The sequence below is a fragment of the Phalacrocorax aristotelis genome, chromosome 1, assembly GCF_949628215.1.
Source record: "Phalacrocorax aristotelis chromosome 1, bGulAri2.1, whole genome shotgun sequence".
In the NCBI taxonomy this organism is placed as follows: Eukaryota; Metazoa; Chordata; class Aves; order Suliformes; family Phalacrocoracidae; genus Phalacrocorax; species Phalacrocorax aristotelis.
Genome location: NC_134276.1, coordinates 125,573,088 through 125,596,690, shown reverse-complemented (window position 1 = coordinate 125,596,690; position 23,603 = coordinate 125,573,088). Strand labels below are relative to the sequence as shown.

The 23,603-nt window shown below is 39.2% G+C and overlaps 1 protein-coding gene across 4 annotated transcripts in view; it reads right to left on the bottom strand.

The window, feature by feature from the left end:
• The window catches only part of COL8A1 (collagen type VIII alpha 1 chain), a 97,648-nt gene that overhangs the window by 37,053 nt on the left and 36,992 nt on the right, over positions 1 to 23,603 (bottom strand). For 2 of the 4 annotated variants that reach the window (XM_075105517.1, XM_075105506.1), the window contains one exon: positions 1,250 to 1,365. The exons of the other annotated variants lie outside the window; for them this stretch is intronic. The gene's annotated coding sequence lies outside the window, so the exon portion shown is untranslated. The remainder of the gene's footprint in view (positions 1 to 1,249; positions 1,366 to 23,603) is intronic. 4 annotated transcript variants of the gene reach the window in all.

Genomic DNA, 23,603 nt, shown 5'->3' with positions numbered 1-23,603 from the left:
TACGGATGCCCTGGGAGAATGTAAATACTAGCTGGGAAGTGTTTTATTCTCTATTCATATTTTGTGGGATGGAGCCTTGGGCTATACAACTACTTCTTTTTTTTTCTTCTCATTTTCTTTTTTTTTTTTCTTGTTAGACTTTTATAGCACACGACATAGGGCGGGTCACAGCAGCCGATGCCGGGTGAAATGGTTACCAGGGACAGCTCCAGCGGCAGACGCTGCCAGAGATCCTAATACCCTGGCGCTGCGCCATTCCACCCCGGTGCCTGGAGAAGTTCAGTGGGTTCACAGAGCAGGGTCTCTGCCAGGGCTGGTGCTCTAGAGCCGCATGTTTGTAGAGTCATGTTTATGTGACTCTACTGGTTTCATTTCAGACAAATTGTATAGGGTTTCTCAGCAAGAGAGAAACATGATCAAATGTGGTGCTCATCTTCCTTAAAGATGTTCAGACAGTCTGAGGAATTTACGTGATTAATTCTTAACATGTGGATTCTTTTAATTAGCTATGCAGAAAACAGAACAGAGTGCAGGACACTACTGCAGTGCAGTTTGTTAAGCAATAATGCATTTTTTCTTCCAAAAGTCACACTTGATAACAAACAATAGTCATAGGCATAAGATGACTGTGGATACTATGAGCTAATGTCTAGTTGTCAGAAACTTTTCCATTTAGGCTCAGAATGATGTTTAACATATTCTTCCCATTATTGAGCTAAACTAAACATTGTATTAAACATGGATTTCCCAATGGATGTTACTGCTGTTTATTTCTACATGTGCATACATATGGAAGCAGATGTGTACATACGCATTTTGGGTATCAAAAGTGCATCAGTAGCATGGTTCACTATTCCCAGAATATAATGCTTTTTGACATTTCTTTTTTTAATGAAACCTGTCCTTACTCTTTCCTGACCATAAAATACATTTAAAACAAGAATTTTTAAACAAATATGAAATGCCAAAATTACATGTTCTTTCCTATTAGAGAGTGGAGAATGACTGAAAGGGTATATTTCTTTAATTATCTAGGAAAAAAAATGATGCTGAGGATGATGAACAGAATTTATGTACCATATATTTTTCTGCTCAAAATTCAAAAGCTTTGGTGTATAGCAAACACTTGAATTACTTATCAAATCCTGTGTGGGGGATAGCTTTAAGACAACACCAGTTTTAAGCCTTTGCCCTTTGTTTTTGGCATTATGTATAACTCATTTAGGATTTCAAAGCTGGATATACTTACATTTAGATTTCGGGAAAGGGCAGAAAGAGGACAGGTTGTTTGCTTTTCACTTTAAGAGACCTAGATTTCCCGATTGTGTTAGGCCCGTTGTTACTTTGTTGATTTTAAGTTGGTCCCTAGGGGGAAAAGAAAGCTTATAAGAAGTGTATGAGTGCACTATCCTTTTCTGCAGATATATTAAGGAATATTGACCAAGATTTTCAAACATAGTGGCTTTACATAGTCTTTTAACTCCATATTCAGCCTTCTTATTCAATGTCTACTGTTCAGAAGTAGGAAAACCTGGCAACTCATTCACTTTCAGTAGCCTTTTTAGTTACTCAATGCTTGTGAAAACTGATGTAGCCATTTGAATACAGACTAAAAATCCCAATGTTTGGTATTTTTGTTGGCAATCCTGTAATAATTTTGCTGTAAATCAAAATCTGGGTTTGTATTTCAAGAAAAGCGCCTAGATCCTTTTTTCCTACCCTTCTGCAGAGCTACCACATAGCTTTTCCAGATTACTAGGTGTAAAATTATCAGTTTTGAAGGACAGCTGAAAAACTTTTACTTAATCTCATCTTTCTCCATGTTTGTTCCCCCCATGAAAATGTACATACAAACCCTTTCATGCAATGTGCCACATAAAGTCATCAGCTCCCAAGAGGCTTGGATTGATACGATGTGCTTGGAAACGCCATACAAAGTCCCAGGCATGACTGCACTTGTAATGTGAGGATGCTAACAAGGGGAGCCTTGTTATCAGGCAATACTGATGCCTTCTATAAATATAAAATATGCATATTTGTTTTACAGGCTAATCGCTCTCATGCAGCTGCTACCAAGTCAGATGTGCTCCACCTGATCCAAATCCCACTGACATGACTGGGAAGAGTCTCTGTAATTTGTTGGGCTCAGCTGCCATCAAGATATTTAGGGTTCAGTGAGATAAAGTCCTGGACAGTGAATTCTGGAGACCTGTGCCCCAGCTGGAGTGAGAGCACATACTTGAGTGCTTTGCTGGATCAGAGCTAGGGAGGTCCCAGCACCTCTCTGCATAGCCCCTGTCCTCAGCTGCTGAAAACACGCTCCTTTTGCTTCTCAGTGTCCACCCTGCATGAAACCACAGGCTGCTAGAAAAACAGCTCTTTGATAAGCAGGGTGATGCTCTTCATGTGGCTTTGCCATTGAAAATTGAGGTATTTGGCCTAAGATAGTCCTTGCCTGTGTTTTTACTCTCCAGACACACTGGTTTCCCAGCAGTCAGAGTAACTCCAGGGAACCAAACACACCCAAAGGTATCTCTCCATTTACTTTAAGCATTTTATAAGCCAAGGCAAAATGAAAACTCAAGAGTAGCGGCTCCTAACCAGCACAGCTGAGCTTCAGCACTGCCATGTACCCCAGGACCCAGTGGGCCCCAGGGACCTGTGCCCTGGGTGTCCCAGCTGCCACCAGAATATGCTAACCTTAGAGGGAGAAAGCATTTGGAGAGGGAGGAGAGCCAAAAAGGAGTACTGATTTCACAAGGGAAACCTGCAGGTAGCTTGACTGTTTTACCTCAGATTTATTCCAGCCTTTTTGCAACATGCCCGCTACCCCCTCTTACATCTGAATGCCACACCTGGTCTGTTGTAAGGGCTCTCTCTTTCAAATCTGAGAAAAGAATTAATTAAATTTTGGTCAAAACAGTACACTTTCACAAAAGCAGCTTGAATCTTGTAGGCAAAGAAGCATTTTCTGCCAGAAAGGAGATCTTAGAACATCAGCACAGGTACCTCCAGAGTACCTTGTTGCCAACCAGCCCTTGAGCTTCTGGTTGCAGGCTGGAATCTCCTTCCCCATTGCAGGTGGCTCCAGCTGCCCATCCAGCCTCAGCACCAGCTCTGAATGCTGCTGCGTGATGGCAGCCAGGTGGGTGCCTTCCTCCCAAAGCCCAGAACCCTTGCAGAAAGTAACTGGCTGCTTTCCAGGCCCTTTGGTTTAGATTAGGGATTAGATTAGTGATGACAAAGCTTTCTGGCCTCTGGTGTCATATTTAGTTTACAAAATCTCTGTAATGATTGCCAGATCAGTTCTCTGGCAGTACCAGATCTAGCACTGGCCCCAGTTCCACCCTTGCTTTGGTAGATAATCTGTGGTGATTTTCTCCTGACTCCTTCCATCTCTTGCAAGCAGACCCCTGTTCAGTTTGTGTGCAGTTTAGCAGTTGCACTGCAACCTGGGGAACTGGTAGGAGATAATGCTCAAGTACTATGGATTATTTGCAATTGGTTTGATCCAATTCATCTGAGCCATCCAAAGAAATGTGCATTTGGCACCTTTCTGAGAGGACTCTAGAGCCTGGAGAGCAGAAATTGCCAATGCATTATGCACAACCTCATTGCCTTTTGCTTCCTAGTTTTATGAAGAGTAGTTTTTTATTGTTTATCCTGCCAAACAGGCCTTCTCCTTCAAACAATGAGTCAAAAATTCAGAACACATCTACACATATTCATCACTTTTAGAGTCAGCTCTGGGCTCCACAGTTCACCTCTGGATACAAACTTCTCTGTAGCTTGCAGGTGTTTAGGTTTGGGGCTTTGGCTTCTTGTGTGGATGAAAGTAAGTCACAAAGTCAGAAGTAGCTATGAATAGTTAGCAAAATGGAGAGCTGCCAGACTGAAGGGGTTGGCAAGCTACTTCGCTTGTGCCTGAGGAGAGAGGGATTAGGCGTATCAACCAAAACCCTCATTCCTGCCTCCTGTTTGTACCATCCATGCTGCTGTTACTGCCTTTGTGGGATTAGAGAGAGGGTAAAGGAGTGCCAGTGTGTACCAGAGGGCCCCAGTACAGCAGCAGCAGCAATCCACCTCCAGTGGCAGCAAGATTTCTGTGACTTTCTGCCCTGGTCCTGTCCTATTTCCTGTCCCTCCAAACCAGGACCACCCCCTTCTTGACAGTCAAGAGGGTACAGAAAAATGTGTAGGTGGTGATAGTGGAGATACTGGAAGTGAAGGGAAGGTCTCTGGGTGTCCTGCCTCCAGGAAGGAGGGGAAGGAAGGAAAAGAAGTGGTCCCAAGGAGAAGCAGCAACTCTGGGAGCAGATAAAATGCCCTGTACCCTCACAACCACCTCACACACAGCCCTCTCAGTCCTCAGAAAGCCCCCACAACATCACTGACACAGCCCCTGCCTTTCCCTCTCATGTGCCTTTCCCCATCCCAAAACACCACTGCTACCCCTGCCTGCCTTGCCTGCTGCAAGGATGCCCTTGTCCAATGCCAAGGAGATAGCCATCCTTGGCCAGGACAGTTTGGTTTTGCTAACACAGTGTAACCAATAAAAAGCCAGATTCTGGCTCCAGTAAATCACTCAACAGGCTCCCACTGATTTTTCTGACAGGAACTCCTGGCCACTTTGAGATGTTCTCTTCGAAACTTATCTAATATTATTACTATTATTATTGTTATCATCCAGCTCCTCATGGCCTGAGACCGATCACTTCATGTGCATTCTTCCACTTAACTACTTTCAGAACTGAAAACCTGTGATGGTGCAATATTTTTTTTTTTAACCTGAAAAAATAATCTCATGAAAAATTTCCTACTGATACAATCCCTGTCTCCCCTGTATTATTCAATCACATGGAGGTCCTGATACATATATTAGGACTATTTGGAGAAGTTCCAAGTCTAAAGCTGTAATGTTGGGGAACATGAAGCAACACAAGACAGACTTCTTTGTTATGGAGAAAATAAGTCCCAAGAAGGCTTCTGGAGAAGTGAGGGAGGGAGGGATATGAAAGAGAGAAGAGAATGAAAGAAACCATTCCTAAGAGGAAACTTAAGCATTAGATTTCCTGATTGGTAGAGTTTCGTTTCATTGCTTTGCTTTTAAGAATTAGTGCAAAGTTGTAATGGAAAGGAGATGGGAGAATTTATTTTCTGTGTGCTCAGAAATCTAATATAGTACGGTGGATTGCACTTTCCTCTCCTTCCCACTCTGCTGCCTGCAGGTAATAACCGGGTGTGGAAAACATCATTTTGCATTTGCCATTCAAGTGCAGAAAGACAAAATTAGAAAGGCAGAAAATCACTGTATTTTCTCTCTTAACAAAGAAACAGCATGACCCCTGGTTAATTTAAGTAGTCACATAAATATAACTTCTATTTTAAGCATATACGTGAGTCCTGCTGATTCAATATTCAGTCCAAATGCAAATGAATTTTGTGGAATGAGGTTTGCATTGAACAGGATCTAGTTAGTAAAATATTTCAATCTGCTGTTTGAGGGAGAAAAGAGGAATCTGGTCAATTGCTACAAATGCCTCTGTAGCAAAATCCCTGCTGTACTCATTGTTTGTGCTATTTTCTAGTGAATTTTTAGAATTTTTGTGAGAGAGAACTACTGTAGAATAGAAGGCTGGTTTGGAGAAAAGTCACAGGCATGTGTGCACATAATTACATTTTTTGAAAGTAGCACGCTACCCAGGATTTCCTAAACTGTACCAGAAAACATCGTCGTCCTGGAACTGACATTTGCAATTTCAAGTACCAGCTTTCCAAGCATAATTAGTGTCTTTGTAAATGTTCCAGTATCAAATTTGGGACTCATTTTGGACAAGCCAGTCCATAAACCCTACATTTTTTTCCCCATTTATGATTTCCTTTTCCAATGTTCCAGGGATGACAGCTGAGATATTTAAAGCTAAGAAATAGTAAATTGAAATAGCATGTTTTAAAGTATTTATTACAGTTAATTACAATATATATAAGTTGCTTTCATTTCTAATTCACTCTTCTCTCCTGACATTGTTCTTTTCTGCTTAAAGTACCTATGATTCCCATCCTCCCTTATGCAAAATACACAAATACTTTTACATAGATACAGCTTTCCTCTAGTCAGACACCAAAATAGTGGGTAGAGGAAAATTACTTATGACAGATGAGTCACATTAATATTTTGTTCTAAGCCATGAGAAAAATGAGACACAAGGGGTAGGAATCAGAACAGATCAAAACCCTTAGTACTTTATGATCCAAAACCACAACTATCTATTGAGGTGCAAGATGTTCTTTTTTCAAATAAAGTGTGAGAAAAACACAGGGAGTTTTGTGCTGCAAATGCTGGCAGCACACAATGTTGAATTATTCTCAATATTTTGAGATGCTTGAATTGTAACCAAAACTTTAAGCAACACTGAGGTAAAAGAATTTTTATGTTCCTTCACAAAAAAAAAAAAAAAAAAAAAAAGAGTTTGTCACAGTTGCTTCAGAAATGGTATGCCAAGTTTCTACAGGTGACTGATAATATAAACAGAAGGGAGGATATCATGACACCCTCTTGCCTTTTTTTCTTTTTTCCAGCATAGTAAATTCAGAATCATTCAGATAGTACTCCTGTTAGTGTTACCAGATTTCTGTGCTGCTTTTTGCCTTTTACAGGTACTTTACTATTGCAGTGCATGTGGCTAACTTAGTCTGGATATGAAGCATTATCTTGCACCCTATTTAGAGGGCAGCAAATACGATTGGTCACACTGGCTATGTTTTCAGTAGGTTACCACTCACTATTAGACTTAGGAAGAAACATGAATCACTCCATCTGATGTGATCAGGTAATATTGTCTGTAATTTGGGTCACCACTGGGTGAAGCAGATATTCTGTTGCCAAAGTGTTGTCTTTATTCATTCCCTCTTCTTAACCTAGCATCCAACAGGAAGCTCAAGTCGGCAAGAGGGTAAGCATCTCACACGAGCTCGTCAGCACCCTCAAGCCTTGGGAAAGGATGTGCTCCTTTTGGTACCTGATGGAGGCAGGCAGGGACCTCTGTCAAAACACACCATGAGATTTCTTCCCTGGGTGCACAACAGGTGTTTCAGTAGAGACCTGACAGGCACTTTTAACGTGCCAGGCCGCAGATCAGCAAAATACTTAAGAGGGGAGGGTTTTAATCATGCATGTGGAGACGTGTTTCCCCAACTATAATGTCAGTGTAACTGTACGTGTGCTGTAAACTCCGTACAATTACTGTATAGGTTTGGAGTTGAGCTGTGTTTCTTGTCATGAGAGTGAATCAGGTAGGTAGGTATTAGGTCTGCTTAATGCCACTTGTTTGTTCTTCCAGCTACTAGCAGGGGCTTATTCCTACCCATTCCCCATTGAAATCTGTCATTTCCTCATATGATAGCAAAAGTAGCTGCTCACAGTGCATATCATGCTGGGCTGGACTGGTTTTATGACACCTTTTCATGCTGTGTAGGAGAGTTTTAACATGGAAAGTGAACAGACAACTTACGGAGAACCAGCATGAGAGATTAAGGATGAAAATTTAAGAACTAAATGGGTGGTTTTAACCAGACAATTCTTCTGGAGTTCATTCAGAGAAATACTTGGCTAAATAATTAGGAACCGGCACAGTGCTTTGAATATCTAGCTGCAAAGGTGTTCCCTTAAGCCAATAAAAGCAAGTTATCCTTTTTCTCCATTTTTAATTTGCCTCCTCATGCCTGAGGAATTTTTCCACCTTCTTAATTTATGCAAATTTTGGACTTGTTCTATAGGTATAAAACACGTTTCCTATCATCCATTGAATGTCAGTAACTCGATACTTTATGATTAGGCTATGGGAGGCTATTGGGGTGTAACTGCAACTTGCTTGCAAATACATATAGTTGTTGCACTTTGTTTAGTCCATGAAAATTCAGTGACTTAGTTGTTTGCCAGGCAATGTGAGATACTTCCCTTGAGGTAAACATAGACCCTGGGTAATGGCAGGCAATTTCTTTAGTGATACTGGAAGTATCACAAGATGTGTTTCTTTTAACAGTTACTTATAACTGTGATAAGCTTCTCCGGCTTTTCAGCCAAAGCAATTCCTACAAAGCCACCTCCTCAGAAAAGGTTGGTAGGAGCATGCAGAACTGCAATGAAAGAGTAGGCCTCTGAGTGCCAAGAAGATTATAGGAAGTTATTATTGGTGCAGACAGAGATTTTGCCAGGCCTTCAGGAAAGTATTATGTATGACTGCATGGTTCTCTCCGGTATGTTTCTATACCATGAACTTGGACAGAATTTCAAATTAATGATGAAAGATAAGTTCTGTTAAGAATACTGAATTTCTGTCTTGAAATTTTTCCTGATTCTAACTAATACATAAAAAGATTTGCTAGCGCCAGCCAAGACTAGCTATTTCTGGGAAAGGTACCTGTAAAAGGAAACAGTTGGTATAAAGGGCATGGTAATTTTAGTCAGGTTATTTATGTGTGCCTCTTAAAAAACCCAAAAACCAGAACCCCCAAAAATAGAAAAGTAAACTCCAGTTCCTTACCGCTGCCAATTCAACAAACCAATTCTTTATCCATCCTGGAATTTTTATCAGCTTAGTCTCACGTTACAAGGAAAAATGAAGTGAAATGCATGTTTTTGATATAATCTAATAAAAAGTCAGAAAGCATAACTTGCTAATACAGTGTGCAATGACCAAAATGCTCTACTTACTGCAGGCATAGGTAGTGTTCCTTACCCTGCCTGGCACCAGCCAGTTCTTGCTGCTTTGTTTATTTGTTTGGCTAAACTCCCTGAACCACACCACATCCTTTTATGTAATTTACCTTAAAGGGTAAGCAATAGCTGTAAGGACTATGCTAACTTCTGGATAATATATTTGTAAGAACTGTTCTAAACACCATCAGTATAATAATGATGAAATATCAGAGCAGAGAACAACCTTGACTGTCATCCGCATACTCTGCAAGGGGAGAAACATGCAAACAAACAAAAGTAAATTCTATCCTGTATTGCTGATACCCAGATAACTGAATATTGGATACTCTACATCTTTGATCTTTGGCAAATGAAAAAAGCTTAAAGGAGACCAAATTGCCAAACAGTTTCTAAGTTAGGATTATAAAATCTCACATCATACAGAAAAGGCAAAACTTTTCTGTTCAAGTCTTTAGAGCAGTGAGTTGGTAAAGTAATTAAACAGATATCTCATTTATTTTTGAGAGTAATTGTTATACATCGAGTTATGTACATGATTAGTTTCTTTGTTGAATCAGGGGCTTAAATGAAACTTGTGGAAATGCCCCCATACTTAGCAAAGAGCAAAATATCAATTACAGCAAAGCATCTTTTTTTCTTTTTTAATCATACTTTTAAGTAAAATCAAAGCAATTAGACATACTCAAGGAGATGTGTGTTTTCTACTCAGGTCGGAATGAGGAAATGAAAAGGAACATGGTCTACTGTTATTACTAAAAAAGTAGAAATGTTATATTTGTATATTTCATCATGAAGTAAAATGCTTTCAGGTTTATAGAGGAAAAAGTACTGAGAATATGTTCAAAATGCCACCCTTGGAAGTAAAAAGCCTCTGTGGACTGTAAAGTATGATCTCTCCTTCATCCCCCTTAGGGATTCATGCTGTTTGTTGTCCATTCCTTTTAAGGCAAGATTTTAGGAGTTTCCCATTACAGGCGAGCGATAAAATTCCTCTCCATTGCTAATATAGTACCCTATAAGCTTATGCCAGTGGCTTATTTGGTCATCGTTACAGTAGTACCTAAATATTCACATATTTATTTTCACAGTACCTTGGGAGGTGGGGAAGAGGTACTGCTTCCATTTCATGGCTGGAATGAGGCCAAATCCTCTCCCCAGAGTTGGTCAGGAGGTGTGTTAGAGATTCGGGGTGTAGGAAGGAGGTACCCCTTGCCCCAGGGTAGTGCCTTAGACAGTGGGTCAGCCTTCCTTTCTACAGGAATATGAAGCCTTGTCCGGGACCAGCAGCACGAACACTGCTCATGTGTTTGAAGAAATTATGACACATCCCAGCTCTTGAACTGTGTTTTACTTGGGATATATCCTGTGGTCTCAGCCAGATCTCATGTTCTCCTGCCCCTTGCCTCCCTAACCCCAAAAATCATAGCCGCACTTTTCCATGCACTGAATTATTTTTATCTTATGAATGTCATTAGCTAACTAAAACTTACAGTACACACCATGTTTCTACCATGCTTGGAATTTCTAATGCAATATTTCATCACTTGATGTGATTATATAGGTGGTATTTCTACTTGTGACTGTACTAGCCTCGTAGTCGTACTGCTATGCAAACTAAAGGCTTTAAAGAGACAGCAGTTATAAGGTGAGGTGTGTGACAAGACAGAAATGACACTCAGATGTCACACATGAGTAATGAAATAAACATGTCAAACGCTATGGAATGTATTTATTTAATAAAATGGGCTGGTAAAAATAAGAACATTAACTAATTACTTCAAAAGAAGCATTTAAAGATCTTAAACGTATGCAGTAAAAGACAGTACAAGCACTGCAAAATACAGTAAGTACTTTGACTTAGCTGAAGTCCTACAGACAGTCTAGAAACAGAAAGAACATTTGGATGGAAATACAGCTAAGCAGAGATTCTGGAAATAATTTAGTTGTAAAAAGCCACTGGAGTCCAGGCATTGATAAATTCCTGAGACCATACTATAGAGAATAAAAAGATGTACTAATGCTAATTCTAAGGAAAGTTACCTCTTCTGAGTTGGACAGAAAGATTTTGATGATAAGAGTGTTTCTAATCATAATCCTAAAACTTCTGAAATTATGAAGGTGTGTAGAAAGTACGGATCCTGAATAAATATGGATTGTAAGATGCTGGCAACATTCTGGTCAGCAGATTGGAAATAATCTTCTCAAGTATAAATCAGATATATCACTTCCGATTAATTAAGAACAAGTTCATAATTATGTTACTTCATTGATTTCATTTTACATTTTCATAAATGTAGAACTGAGTCTAATATCAGCCTTTTCTAGAAGTAGCAAGAAGGATTTTGATAGAGTGGGATGGATTGGCTGCACCCAAACTGTTCTCCATACTATAGCTATCTGGATGTGGCAATAGAACTTCTCTTTTCTGGAGTTCACACAGCAATTAGTACTAAAATCAAATTTGCTTGTATATGGGAGAACTCCAGGAGTTAGCCCCTCTTTCTTTTATCCGGGTATTTTAATCTGAATTAATTTGAAATTGTACGCTGCTTCAGTTATAAAACCATTTTCTAGGTAAGTTCCATCTTTCTGCCAGATGACATCAGATTGACACCACAGTCAAAGTGATCTATACAGTTGTAACTTCCAAGATGGATTTACCATGACCTGTGGATAATTTAGATGTTACGTGTGGTAGAAAATAAATCTCTCCTCTGTTTCCATGGCTTAAACTATTGAGAATTTAACAGATTTAATACCTTCACTGTTGTCCAAGTCATGAGGAAATGGGGAGTTCCTAGGGACTTAAATATTATTATTGATTTATTGTGGGATGGCCTCAGACACCATGCTCAGAAGTGGTAGTCTAGACCTACATGGGAGTATGGAGTTAAACAGAATCTTTGGCTTCTGGAAACTGGAAGAATATCAGCCCTTTATTCCCTCAAAAACTGATGAATGCAAACGAAAACATAAAATGACTTCTCTTCGACAGCAGCTGGTTAATGCCTTTAATTTCTTAGGCAATAATAGTACAAGGTTGACTGGGATAAGTTTTAGGTCTGGCAAACATTAAAAAGATATTTCATATCTTAGCAGGCTGGCTGGCAGGTTTAGTAGATACTATATTTGGTTATGATAACAGTAGGAAAAAAGATATGGTTACTTTAATTTAAAATTGGACTTGAATAGGATGAGGTCTGATGGAGGAAGATGGGTCAAATTGCAAATCTGACTGATAGGTATAACTCTGTTAGAGTTCAAAACTATCAACAGAATTCCACAGCTATTAACATCCTATTTTTATATCACTATTTCCAGGTGAATTTTTACTGTGGAAAGAAGCATAAAAATTCTGAGTATCATGGGATGACTCTGACAACGAATGGGGAAAATGAGATATGCTTTGTCTCCTAAAAATGAAAAGAGAAAATCTTTAATTCCTCTAAAACGAGCACTCATTTGAAGAAAGATAGAAAGATATCCCTGTGGGTTGTTTTTTCCCAAAGACAAAATCTTAATTATTTAGATGTATGAACTCATTCTTGCAGAGCTCACCAGTTTAGTGAACATAAATGTCTCTAGCAGAGAATGTGAAATGTGATGGTTTAAAGGATCCATGTATTACCTACATAGTAGATCCTATTCTGAGACTGAAAAAAAAGATAGGAGTAAATTGGGCAGAACATGTAAAGGTATGTAGTCAGCTTATCTTCAGCAGCTTAAGACCACGTGACAACCAGTCTTGTTAGATAAAAGATCCATCTTCCACAGAAGTCATATCAGTAAGTCTTTTAACAGCTCTGTGCTAATGTCTCTCCATCTGCAAAACGATTATATTAACATTCACCTACCCCATAGTGGAAGCTGGAAGATCTTAATTAACATGTGTAGTTATTTAAAGCTCTTGGGTTGAAAGCTGCGCTAGAGGTCCAAAATATTTTTAATGTTATTATTTCTATACCCAGATGATTTGCTTACATATTTGTAACATGCCAGCATAGAAATCTACTGGATGAAATGCAGTATTGGACATTTCACCAAATGAGAAGCTCAATGGCATAAACAATAGTTCTAATTGGCAGGGTGCTTTGGAAGATCCACCCATCTTAAGGCTTTATTGCAACTCTTTGGCCATACAGAATTGAAATCAGCTTTGATTTATGATTCTATTAGCTCCAAAGGCACTAAAGAACAGAGACCTAGAGTCTGGAACGGAGCTGGGAATTCATTCCAGCAGCATGCAGTCTCATTTGGGCAGATGTCACAACCTCCACCTTGGACTGAAACCTCAGTGAGAGCCAGCAGAAAATACATTTTTAATATGCTGGATAATAAGGCAAATGCTGTTATTTGGAACTACTAGCAAAGACAACTTGCTGACAGTTGACATTTAAGGGAATGGCACCTGCTAGACACGTTGCAGGGGGAGAGGCGAAATCTGATCCTTGCTGAAGTCAAGGGAAGTTTTGCCATTGACTTCAAACATGCCAGAATTTCTCTTACAGTGATTATTGATTTATATGTGTATCCACAAGGTTATGGGTAGTTTATGAAGCTTTTATACACAGGCAGGTGTCCATAATGTCAAATAATGGGGATGCTGAGATACCAGAGGAATATAATTAGAATAATAAATACCTAGTCAAAAAAAAAAAGACACATCACACCTGTGTTAAAAGTTGATTGATTCCAGAGTTTGATATCATCCCTTACAAAAGTCATAAAACAGATCATTCAGTGGCATTGGTGGTTGGTGAGAAGCATTTTTCAATGCTTAGATGGTTTGTAACTTCTAGTGGCAGGACACTGTCCAAGAATCTGCAGGGTAGAAAGAATTCCTGTGCATTCACTTTATGCAGTAAATAAATTGCCTGAATCCTCTTTAAATTTATGCAAATCCATGGGCTTTGATGGAGGTCAGAAATAATTTACCCAAAGCAAGCTCTGAGGAGGACCAGCTCTGTTTTTTACTTGTGTGTTTTCCCCAGTGTCTCTTTCTTCCTCTGTATTTTAGTATTATCAGTCTCCTGTGTCAACTTTTTTTCTTGAAATTATATAAAAAAATTTGAAGCTTTTAATAACCTGCCAATAAAGCCTCTGCAGCTGAGTCTGCTAAAACACCCCCGTTTATTCTCTAAAGGGAGAAAATTTGCATGCAGGTTTTTGAGTATGCTGAGAGAATGTTTCTGCTGAAGTAATTTTTTCCAGTAAAATCCCAGAGTGCTTGTTCAAGAGCCTGGTCTGACAGATGAGCTTTCACAAGCTGAGAAAATTTAGACTGGTTGTGTGCTTCCATTGTATATATCACTAGCTCAACACACAGACACAAGTGAGGCTTTTATGCAAAGCCTGGACAAGAGCCTGACGCCTTGTTTCAAACCATGCACAGTCAGCCATTAGTCTACAACAGGCAGCCAACCCACCACAGCATACTGTGGACCAGATGAGAAAACCAATGCGAAAGCACTGTGGAGCTGTTCCTAATCATGCTCCTCGCAGAAGAGCGTCTGGTTGCTTTGGTGTGGTGTAACTTACACTCTGGCAAAATATAATTGTCTACTCCTGAGAATTCAGGTGGAGGAGCCATGCAACTCCCTTCCTGTGGAAGGGCCAGCAGCAAGGATTCCCCCTCCGAGTGCTTCAGGACTCAGTTAAAACTCTTGATACCTTCTGTGCATGACTTTGGCCTTTAGGTTCTCTCTCTCTGGTTGAAGACAGAGAGATGTTGGAGAAACTACAGTATGTGATCTGCTTCTGCTAAAATCCTGGGTTTAGAGGAACTCACAGTGACCAGGCAGTACCACAGCACTTACAAGGTACTTCCATTTTGGTGACTACAGCAGAATGAAAGCTTGTGTTCACAGGAGGAATGGAAACTGAGTTAACTCTGAAAATTTCCTCCAGAATGACTGTTGGAAGTGATCCCATCACCACAACCAAGGCGCTAGACTAGATAATCTGTGTTGCTGTGATTCCTCAGGAAATTCAGCAGCTGCTGTCCCATCACAGTGAACGCATGGCGGATGAATTCACCAGCCCAGTTTCAGAGAAAAAGTTGTGTGTAATCTACTGGTGCTTAGGAAAATATGAGATGGTGTTTTGCAGTCCATAAAAAGGAACAGAAGAACCCTGTGGATTCTGTTTCTTCCCCAATGTAATTGGTGGTGGAGGACAGTCAGGTTTAAAAGGCGACCGTGTTTTAAAGGAAAGTGTAACTATAATCAAGTGTCACTTTGCAATATGCATTACACTGCATGTACAGGTAACACAGTTCCACCTGCTCTTACCTGATGCAATCACATCACTTGTCATAATGTCTTTTAAGTTTCAGTAAGTACACTGTTTAATTTTTTCCTGCTTTATAGTACTTTCTTCCTGAATCTACCTCTAGATCCTGTAATACTCTTAACATATCTGCAAATCTGCTACAGTAGCTACTTTATTTAAATAACAAGACTCCCCCTTTACTGAGGAATTAAGCAACCTTTGTTGGCAGCAGTCTGGTAGGGTGCTTAATTCTGAAAAGGTTGTGCAAAACCCAGGCTAAACTATTGAAAGAATGTTTAAAAAAAAATCGGAACTGAAGGTTTGCTCTGTTGCAGAGCAAATAAACTGCATTAGGTCTTCAAAGCAGACCTCATTGTTCAATGGCTCTGAGGCAGTTTTTGCTTTCTCAGCAGAAATACTTGTGATTCAGTTTGAACTAGTCCTCTGACTTTTTTTCACTGCATAAAATGACATCAGCAGAATGCTCTGTGGTCTACATGACCAAGAAAGCATTCTACAACTTTTTAAGTGTCTTTTTTACAGCAGAGAGATATCAGTAATGCTTGCTTACACTGTGTTTTTATGGCAGATATTGGGACTTACACTGAACTGCAGCCTACTAAGCTGAAAATCTTTGGTAAACAGGGCTTTTAGAAGGGGCAAGCCAGCCATCTCATCACAGCCATCTTTTAGGAAGCCATTGAAAAAATCTATTGATTTTCCCATGCTGTGATAATTCTTGGGATTAGAGCTCCCAGAATCTACTGCTAATCTTCTGAGATATTTCTTTGAACTGACATGCTGCAGCATTCGCTCTTGGTACCGGTGACAATGCAATTTTACAAAAACACATCTTCAAGATGTTTGGTCAGGAGACTCAAAGGATATGCACAGTGTATTTTACAGCATGCAAGATAACTGTCCTGTAGGGTAACTTGGCATGGTCTGTTCTCCCATCCATCTCCAGTATCTTGTTATGTTGCAACAACAAAGTGTCAGATCACCAAGGAAAAAGGCAATATGGTCTTTGTGAAGGTAGTAAAGGTAAGGACATGTATAGGATTCTGTGGCCTATGCAGTGGAAGTGAAGGTAGATCCACAGGCAGTCAAAGATGAACAAGAAGGACACTTACCAAGCCAAAAGATTATAATAGAAGCTAAAGGACACAGTTGGCTAAGAAGCAATGTAGAGAAATGCTGCATAAAACATCTGCACCAGCCTAAGAGAAAAAGAAAAGAAAGGGATAGAGTAATGGGGCAAGAAGACAAAATTTGGAATCTCTCAAGGAAAATATTGGAAGCCTCATGCCTGAAGGTAAAGAGAGCCATTTCTGCAAATAGTATTAGAAAGTGACATGGGGAGATTATTTGGCCTAAGTGATCTGCTTAGTGTTTTGCATTTCTGCATCCTACAAATGGATGCTCTTGCTCTTCCCAGCCTGAGCAATTCTTTGATTATCAATTAATCTCAGTGCTTTTCATGAAAGAACCTGGGGACTGACCAGTACAAGCCAGTGTGAGCAAGAGGCACAAGATCAGTCTTTAGGTCTGCTGTGGTTTAACCTGGCAGGCAGCCAAACACCACACAGCTGTTTGCTCACGCCCCCACCCCAATGAGAAATGGGAGAAAAAAGTAAAAATCATGGGCTGAGATAAAGACAGTTTAATAGCACAGAAAAGGAAGGGAAAATAATAACAATAACAACAGTAATGATGATGATGATGGTGATAAGAGAATATACAAAATAAGTGATGTACAATGTAGTTGCTCACCACCTACTGACCAATGCCCAGCCTGTTCCTGAGCAGCAGTTCCCCTGAGCCAACTCCCCCCAGTTTACATACTGAGCATGATGTCATATTATATGGATTATCCCCTTGGCCAGTTGGGGTCAGCTGTCCTGGCTGTGTCCTCTCCCGGCTTCTTGTGCACCCAGCAGAGCGTGGGAGGCTGAAAAAGTCCTTGACCAGTGTAAGCACTACTTAGCAACAACTAAACCATCAGTGTGTTATCAACATTATTCTCATACTAAATCCAAACCACAGCACTATACCAGTTACCAGGAAGAAAATTAACTCTATCCCAGCCAAAACCAGGACAAGGTCTCATGAGTTGTTATTGCTCAGCTCTGTGTGGAGACAAGTATCTCTTTGCTCAGAGATATTAGCAGCCCAATCTCATTCCCACTCAGTCAGTGAATCGATAGTACAACAACAAATGCATATAAAGGTGGAAAGAGCCCACTGGAAGAAGCATTAGCAGGTAAGACTGTTGTTTTCTGGTCAGGGTTTAAAAACAGATGGAGGCGGGTATTGCTTCATTTGGGAGCATCCTGAGGTGCTACAGCTGGAGAAAATGAAATGGTGTCTCTGTTCTGAACAAAAGGACAGGGAACTGCTCGAGCAAGTCCAGTGGAGAGCTACCAAGACGATCAGGGGACTGCAGCATCTCCCTTATGAGGAAAGGCTGAGAGACTTGGCTTTGTTTGCTGTTTAGAGCTGACGAACCATTAGCTTACAGCCACACGACTTTCTAGGATAAGTATGAATATATTTTGTTACTACCATTTTAGAGTTAGGAAAACAAAGGAAAATGGAAATAATTGTTTGCCTGAAGGTTCACAGCAAGTCACTGGCAGCGCCAAGCTTTAGGTCTCATGACTTGTTGCTCAGCTCTGTGTAGAGGCAAGTATTTCTTTGTGCAGAGATGCTAGCAGCTCAGTCTCATTCCTACTCAGTGGAAAAAGTCCAATTCATGACAATTCATATTTAATTTTGTAACTTGGCTTAGGTCACAAGACACTAAGAAATAAATTACCTTTTTAAATAATAAATTACCCTTTTTTTGGTATTCAGTTCTGTACTAAAAAGCTGACTCAAACTTTAATATGAAGTGTGGGTAAACAACTCCGTATATATATCAGATTAGCATACACACAAAAAGGTCTCAGCTTTTTAATTTTCCAAGAATTTGAGTAAATTCCTTATTTGTTGATATGCTGATCAGTCTTTCACTACCAACATTTATATAAATAGAATACATATAACCTGTATCACTAAGTAATGATAGGTATGCTACCAAGACATATAATTTTGAAGGTGCAGTAATTTGGAATATTTATAGTATTATGTCTAGTTTCCCATGAATTTAGTTTAAATTAAAAGAAAATCCTTAAACCTTAGTTGTCTTTCCCAATCCTTTCAAAAAAATGAGAGCCTCCCTTTGAGGAGCTGGTGGTATCAGATATTAGGGAGTTAAGCTGGGCGTCCTTGGTTTAAAGTTATTAATGTCTATCTCATCTGCTCTCTCCTATCATCTTCAATTTGTCAACAGTGTATAGTAATATGCTTGATTCATTAGAAGAGAAAAAAGGATGGTGAAAACAAGTAAATATGTCAGTTAAACCCCACAAGTATTAAGTCACCTCAATTTGTTTGTCTGGCAAATCTGGCCTCTCATTGGGTGAACTGAGGCCAGCTTGATTCACCACCAAAATGTGAAGCTGGAACTGACATTGAATTTGCAGATGTGCATAAGAGGAATCCCTTGAGTTTTGAAATAATTTACTTTAGGGAGAGGCAGGAAGAATGTAAATAGCGTTGTTAAGCAGACTGAAGTTAATCAGTTACTGTCATTACTACTGAACTCAGTCTCATGTTGATTTCTAATCATCATCATGTTGATTTTCTAATTATTTTGTCTAAATAAAAATTACATTTTTTAAAATTCACTTAGATTACACAAATCCAGGACATTTCTGAACAAACTTTTTGCTTATAAACAACAAAAGGAAGTGATATCATACGTGAGATTAATAGCCGAGGAGTGAAGTTTGTGTGTGTGCAAAAACTTTAATTTTAGAGCTTTCAGGGAAGTATGAGGTATAAATAATGAAATAAAACCAGCATGACTTGGAGTGAAGAGTGCTGAAAATATCAACCATATATTGAAAACACCAAGCATGTAATTATATGCTGTGCTTGTAGAAAGGGCTCTCTAATTGTAAATTTGGGCTTTTGGAAGTGATCATAGAAACAATGCTGCAGTGAAAAAAAAAAAGGACAATGTTTCTCTTTCTTGCCCCTCTGCTTATGTAGGCTGTCATCCAAAGCTGTCAAAGAATAAAGCCCTCTTAGCAGAGCTTTTCCAGGTGTTTTCTGTCTAGCGGAAATTTACATACTGGATGACTCAGAGGTGCAATGACTACAGTTGAATTACCAATGTTTAAATTCATTTACACTTCCATTCTCCGGTGTTCAGTTGAGCCACAGAGCATCTTTTGGGTCATTTAGATCTGCATCAGCCCTTCTAATGTGAGTGATGTATTTTACATGTAAACACAGACTTACTTATCTGGCTCATATTTTCTCTCTTGGCATGCAAGACTTAAAATAGATGCCATATTAATACTTGGCTTTCATTTAAAGACCCATCTGCTGATGCCTGATGGAAACATTTTAAAACACTCTATTTAGAGATAATTTTTCTCATGTTATGGATTTCTTCTATTCCTCTTTCTCCAACTTCAGTCAGCAGGAAAAAAAGGACTTTGTCTGATTTAAGATTTCAGTCTTTTATTACTGGCTCTAGAGTGCTGTAACTTCCAGAGTAATCAACGATGCTGTCACAAACAGAAAATTGCAACATGGTTTTTAAAAGTAGTGAACATTTGTCTCACCTTCCTTATTGTTTTTTTAACACTAACTCTAGTATTATACCTGATACAAATGACGACGGTGTGCCTAAGTTTTGAAAAGTGTCTAATCCTCAAGTTGAGACACTTTAAGGCAATCTTGTTCTCAGAAATGGGTGTTCAGCACTTGGTGAAGGTTGGCCTTGCTGCGCTGTCTGCAGTTGGGCACTTGGAAAGCCAAATATCCAGAAATCACCCTCTCCTTTGAATGTGTATTCCAGTCATCTGATATGGGTGGAATTTGAAACAGCTAAATATGTGCCCACAAACTGTGAATGACTGAGTGCAAGGACAAAAATGGAAATCCCTTTTATAAATTATCACTGATTGTTCAAATGAAAAATAAGTTACAATTTCAGATCTGAAACCAACCTAAACAAAAGATTGTTAAGGAACTCTGTAAACATAATTCTGTGTTTAACAAATGCATTCAGTTTTATTACCACTGTTACCAAGACTGTGGCAAATGCTCATGAACTATGGAGATTAGCCAACAGAAAAATACTGTCTTGAGTTTAAAAATTAGTGAAAGCTATGATGGGTAAAGGGGTATCTCTGCTTTTTGCCAGAACGATGCCTAAATGATTCTGGAGGGAAAGAACCATGTGCTGCAAAAGAGAAAGAAAAGGGTCAAATCTCAAGAAAATAAGCTAGTTACAATGCCTGGGCCTCTTGCTTTTCTAACGAGTCTTCTAAAAATTCTTCTATTATTCACAGTGCTGCCTGTCATGTTGGGAAATGCATTATTTGAGCCCTGATCTATGCTTAAAAGGACTTTGGATATTTAATCCATAGAGTGGAATGAGTTCATGCATAAGGACATGAGTCCTCCGTGCATGAGTTCATCTGTGGTGGCAGAAGGAGAGACTGGCAGTACCCCTGCCCTAGACCTGCTGACTTGGAAGAGTTCATGTTTTAGGACCACAGCTGCTGTGTGAATGAGGTTGGTGCAGGGATCAGCCTCAGAGTTATATGATTTTTCTTCACCTTACTCTCCCTTGACTGGCTAATTAAAAAAAAATCCTTGTCTGCAGTGATTCCATGGAAACCCAAAGCAAATCATTAATACCCATATGTGCGTAGGATCAGCTCCTCACCAAACTGTGCCAGAAGTAGGGCATACAGGGGTCAGTTTTTATAAGGTCAGTTCTGCATTAACTGTTTTATGGAACAGCATTAAGCAACAAACTTTGATGTTGAGTCATTATGGAATAAGTGATGCTAAGTGGAAGAGGAGCCTTGACTTCAGATTTCATGTCTGAAGCCATCAGAGGTCAGGATTTTTCAACACAAGAACTGTAGAGTTCATATAAGTGTGACTAACTTCCAGGATTCAAGCACATTCTTAGCGTAGGAGTATGAGGATAGGAAAACATGCATTACAAAATGTTATTTCATTCAGATTTCAGAGTTTGCCTCTCTTCTTCGACAGGTTTTGATTTCTTTTTCGCTATTTGCCTGCAAAATTGTCTTACTTGTATTACCCCTTTCAAAGGCACAAAGTAGGAATAAGCACCTTGGAACAACCTTTCTTGAGACAAAGGTTTTTATTTTCATAGGTTCTTATTTTCATTCATCTTCAAACTTCAAGTATCACTAGTCTCCTAATAAATGTGTCTTTCATGTTCTACCAGTCAAGTGGCCCCATCACAGGAAGAAGTTCTAGCAGAGAGACATCTATGAAGTTCAGGTCCTCCCATGCTAAGGTAGCAGCTCAGTGGTGGTTTTCAGGATTGTACTTTCAGTCAAAAGCGTGCATGTTGCAGCTAAGCCTCATTTTATTCTCTGACAGGCAAGTGAACACTTTTCGTAAGATATCCTGAGACTTTTGTTCACAATGTCCATGCAAATCCACTTATATACTCCTATCTTTCAAAAATAAAATCAAGGGTAATTAATACTTACTTTTGCTCAGAGAAGCATCATCTTAAGTTTAGTACAGTGTTTGCGTATGGGCAGATACTACAAACTAGCCAAAGGACTGGAAGTTCATTTCCTAGCTAACCTGCCAGTCATTTCTCTGTGTGCACATACCCTGACTCCTGCATGGAATTAAGCCTAACTTCACTCGGTTTTGTCTTAAGAGATATTTTTCAGCTACTTTCCAAGATTTTGTAGAAGCTTGTCTAGTTATTAACTAGCTTTAAAAGTATTTAATGACTGGAAACTTGTACAGCATTTGAAAAACACTAGAAAATTGCTGTTGATACTGAATGTAATAACAAAAACAGCCCATGAAAAACAAACATGCAGGAAGAAACTTATAGTATGTGATGATAGAAAACACTTGCTGACTCCTTCCGTGCAAACCTAATCCTTTGTAACGAGGTACACCTCGTCTCACTTAACCCTTCCCACAGCTGATTTTCTGAGGTAGGTTATTGCCATCTCCCTGTTGTTAAAGCGATTCAGAAGTCTGATGCGTGGGATTGTTTGATACTGTGCTTGCGTTTCTATGTAAATATGTTTTAGCTAAAAGATTTGGGTTCTTTTTGTTTCTTTTCTGGTTCTAAATGCAAAAGTAATACAGTCTCTTGAGGATATCCAGCTCTTATTGAAAAATACCATATCTGAAAATTGGCAACGCTGTAACAGGAACTTTTTTCCCTCCCACTATGCTTTTTTGTGGCTTTCTCTTCATTATTGGTAGAGCCAAGCAGCTACAGCCCTAGAGGGGCCATTTTGGAGCTGGCTGCAGCTTGCTATACCTCCTTTTTCCAAGTGGTAAGTGTTCTTGATTCCTGCTATATTTTTATACCTTTTTTTTTTCTGTGTTACTGTCAAGGAGACAGTGAGAATGGAAATATGAGTTTCTGAACCAGAAGGAATACTAAGGCTTTTGAAGTGGGTTTGTATTTGTTGTTGGGGAAAAGTAATAATGAGTGTGTATATATATGCACTTATTATTTTATAGATATATTAAAAATGGTTTTAAAGATTTATGCTGATAACATTTTTTGCCATACCACAGTTTGGAAAAAAGCCCCAATACCTGAGGAAAGATTTTCTTTAAATACTCGGAGATACCTACTTTATCTCTGTGCCTATGAAATGAATGTCTTTAGTTACTAGGGACTTGGATGTGGATGAATAAAAGAGAATGAAAAGTAAAGTTTATTTGCTTTAGTTTACAAATGTCTTCAAAGTTATCTGAAATTATTTTCTGCTTTTAAAGTTGTTGATAGGTAACATCCTCTGCTTTTTCTGTATCTTTAGGCCCCTAAAAAGTTTTGGAATTCTTTTTCTGGGGGGAAGGCAGGGAAAGCATTTAACCATTTCTGAATTGATTTGCCAACTTTCCTGTTCTCTATACTATGCATGTATACATACATACAATTTTCCCCCACCCTGTACCTGCTAATAAAATGAAGGCAGAGGTGTTACGAAGGTATTGCTTAGCTCCCCATCTCTTGGAATTGGGGGATTACATTAGAATTGTACATCTTATTTAGTAAATCTGTTTATGACCCTCATATTTCAGGAAGGCTTGAAATAACCCTGAAAAATATTAACTAAATATAACCCAAATGCAGTAGTTCTTGAAGAGGTTAAAACAATATTTTTGAAAATTATGAATGGCTTTATAATTTTTGATGGCATACCAACTTCATAAACATTACCAGTGCCACCTCAGCAGCTGACTGTAGAAGATGGAGCACAGGGAGCTAAACCTATTGCGCTTACTTGCGATGCCTGTCTGTCTACACAAGAGAAGTAGCTTGTGTTCCTACTCCAAGGGGTCTCTTTTGCCAGCCTAAGGGCAAAGTAATCTACCTGATGTTCCCCATATTTTTCTGGGCAGTGGTGGATTTACAAAGCATGAAGAGCCATGTTGCAGCAAAGACTCTTGAAATGTCCTGATTTGTTGCCATCTGCCCTCTTTCTTATCTCATTTGGGTTTAATAACATACACAGTGATG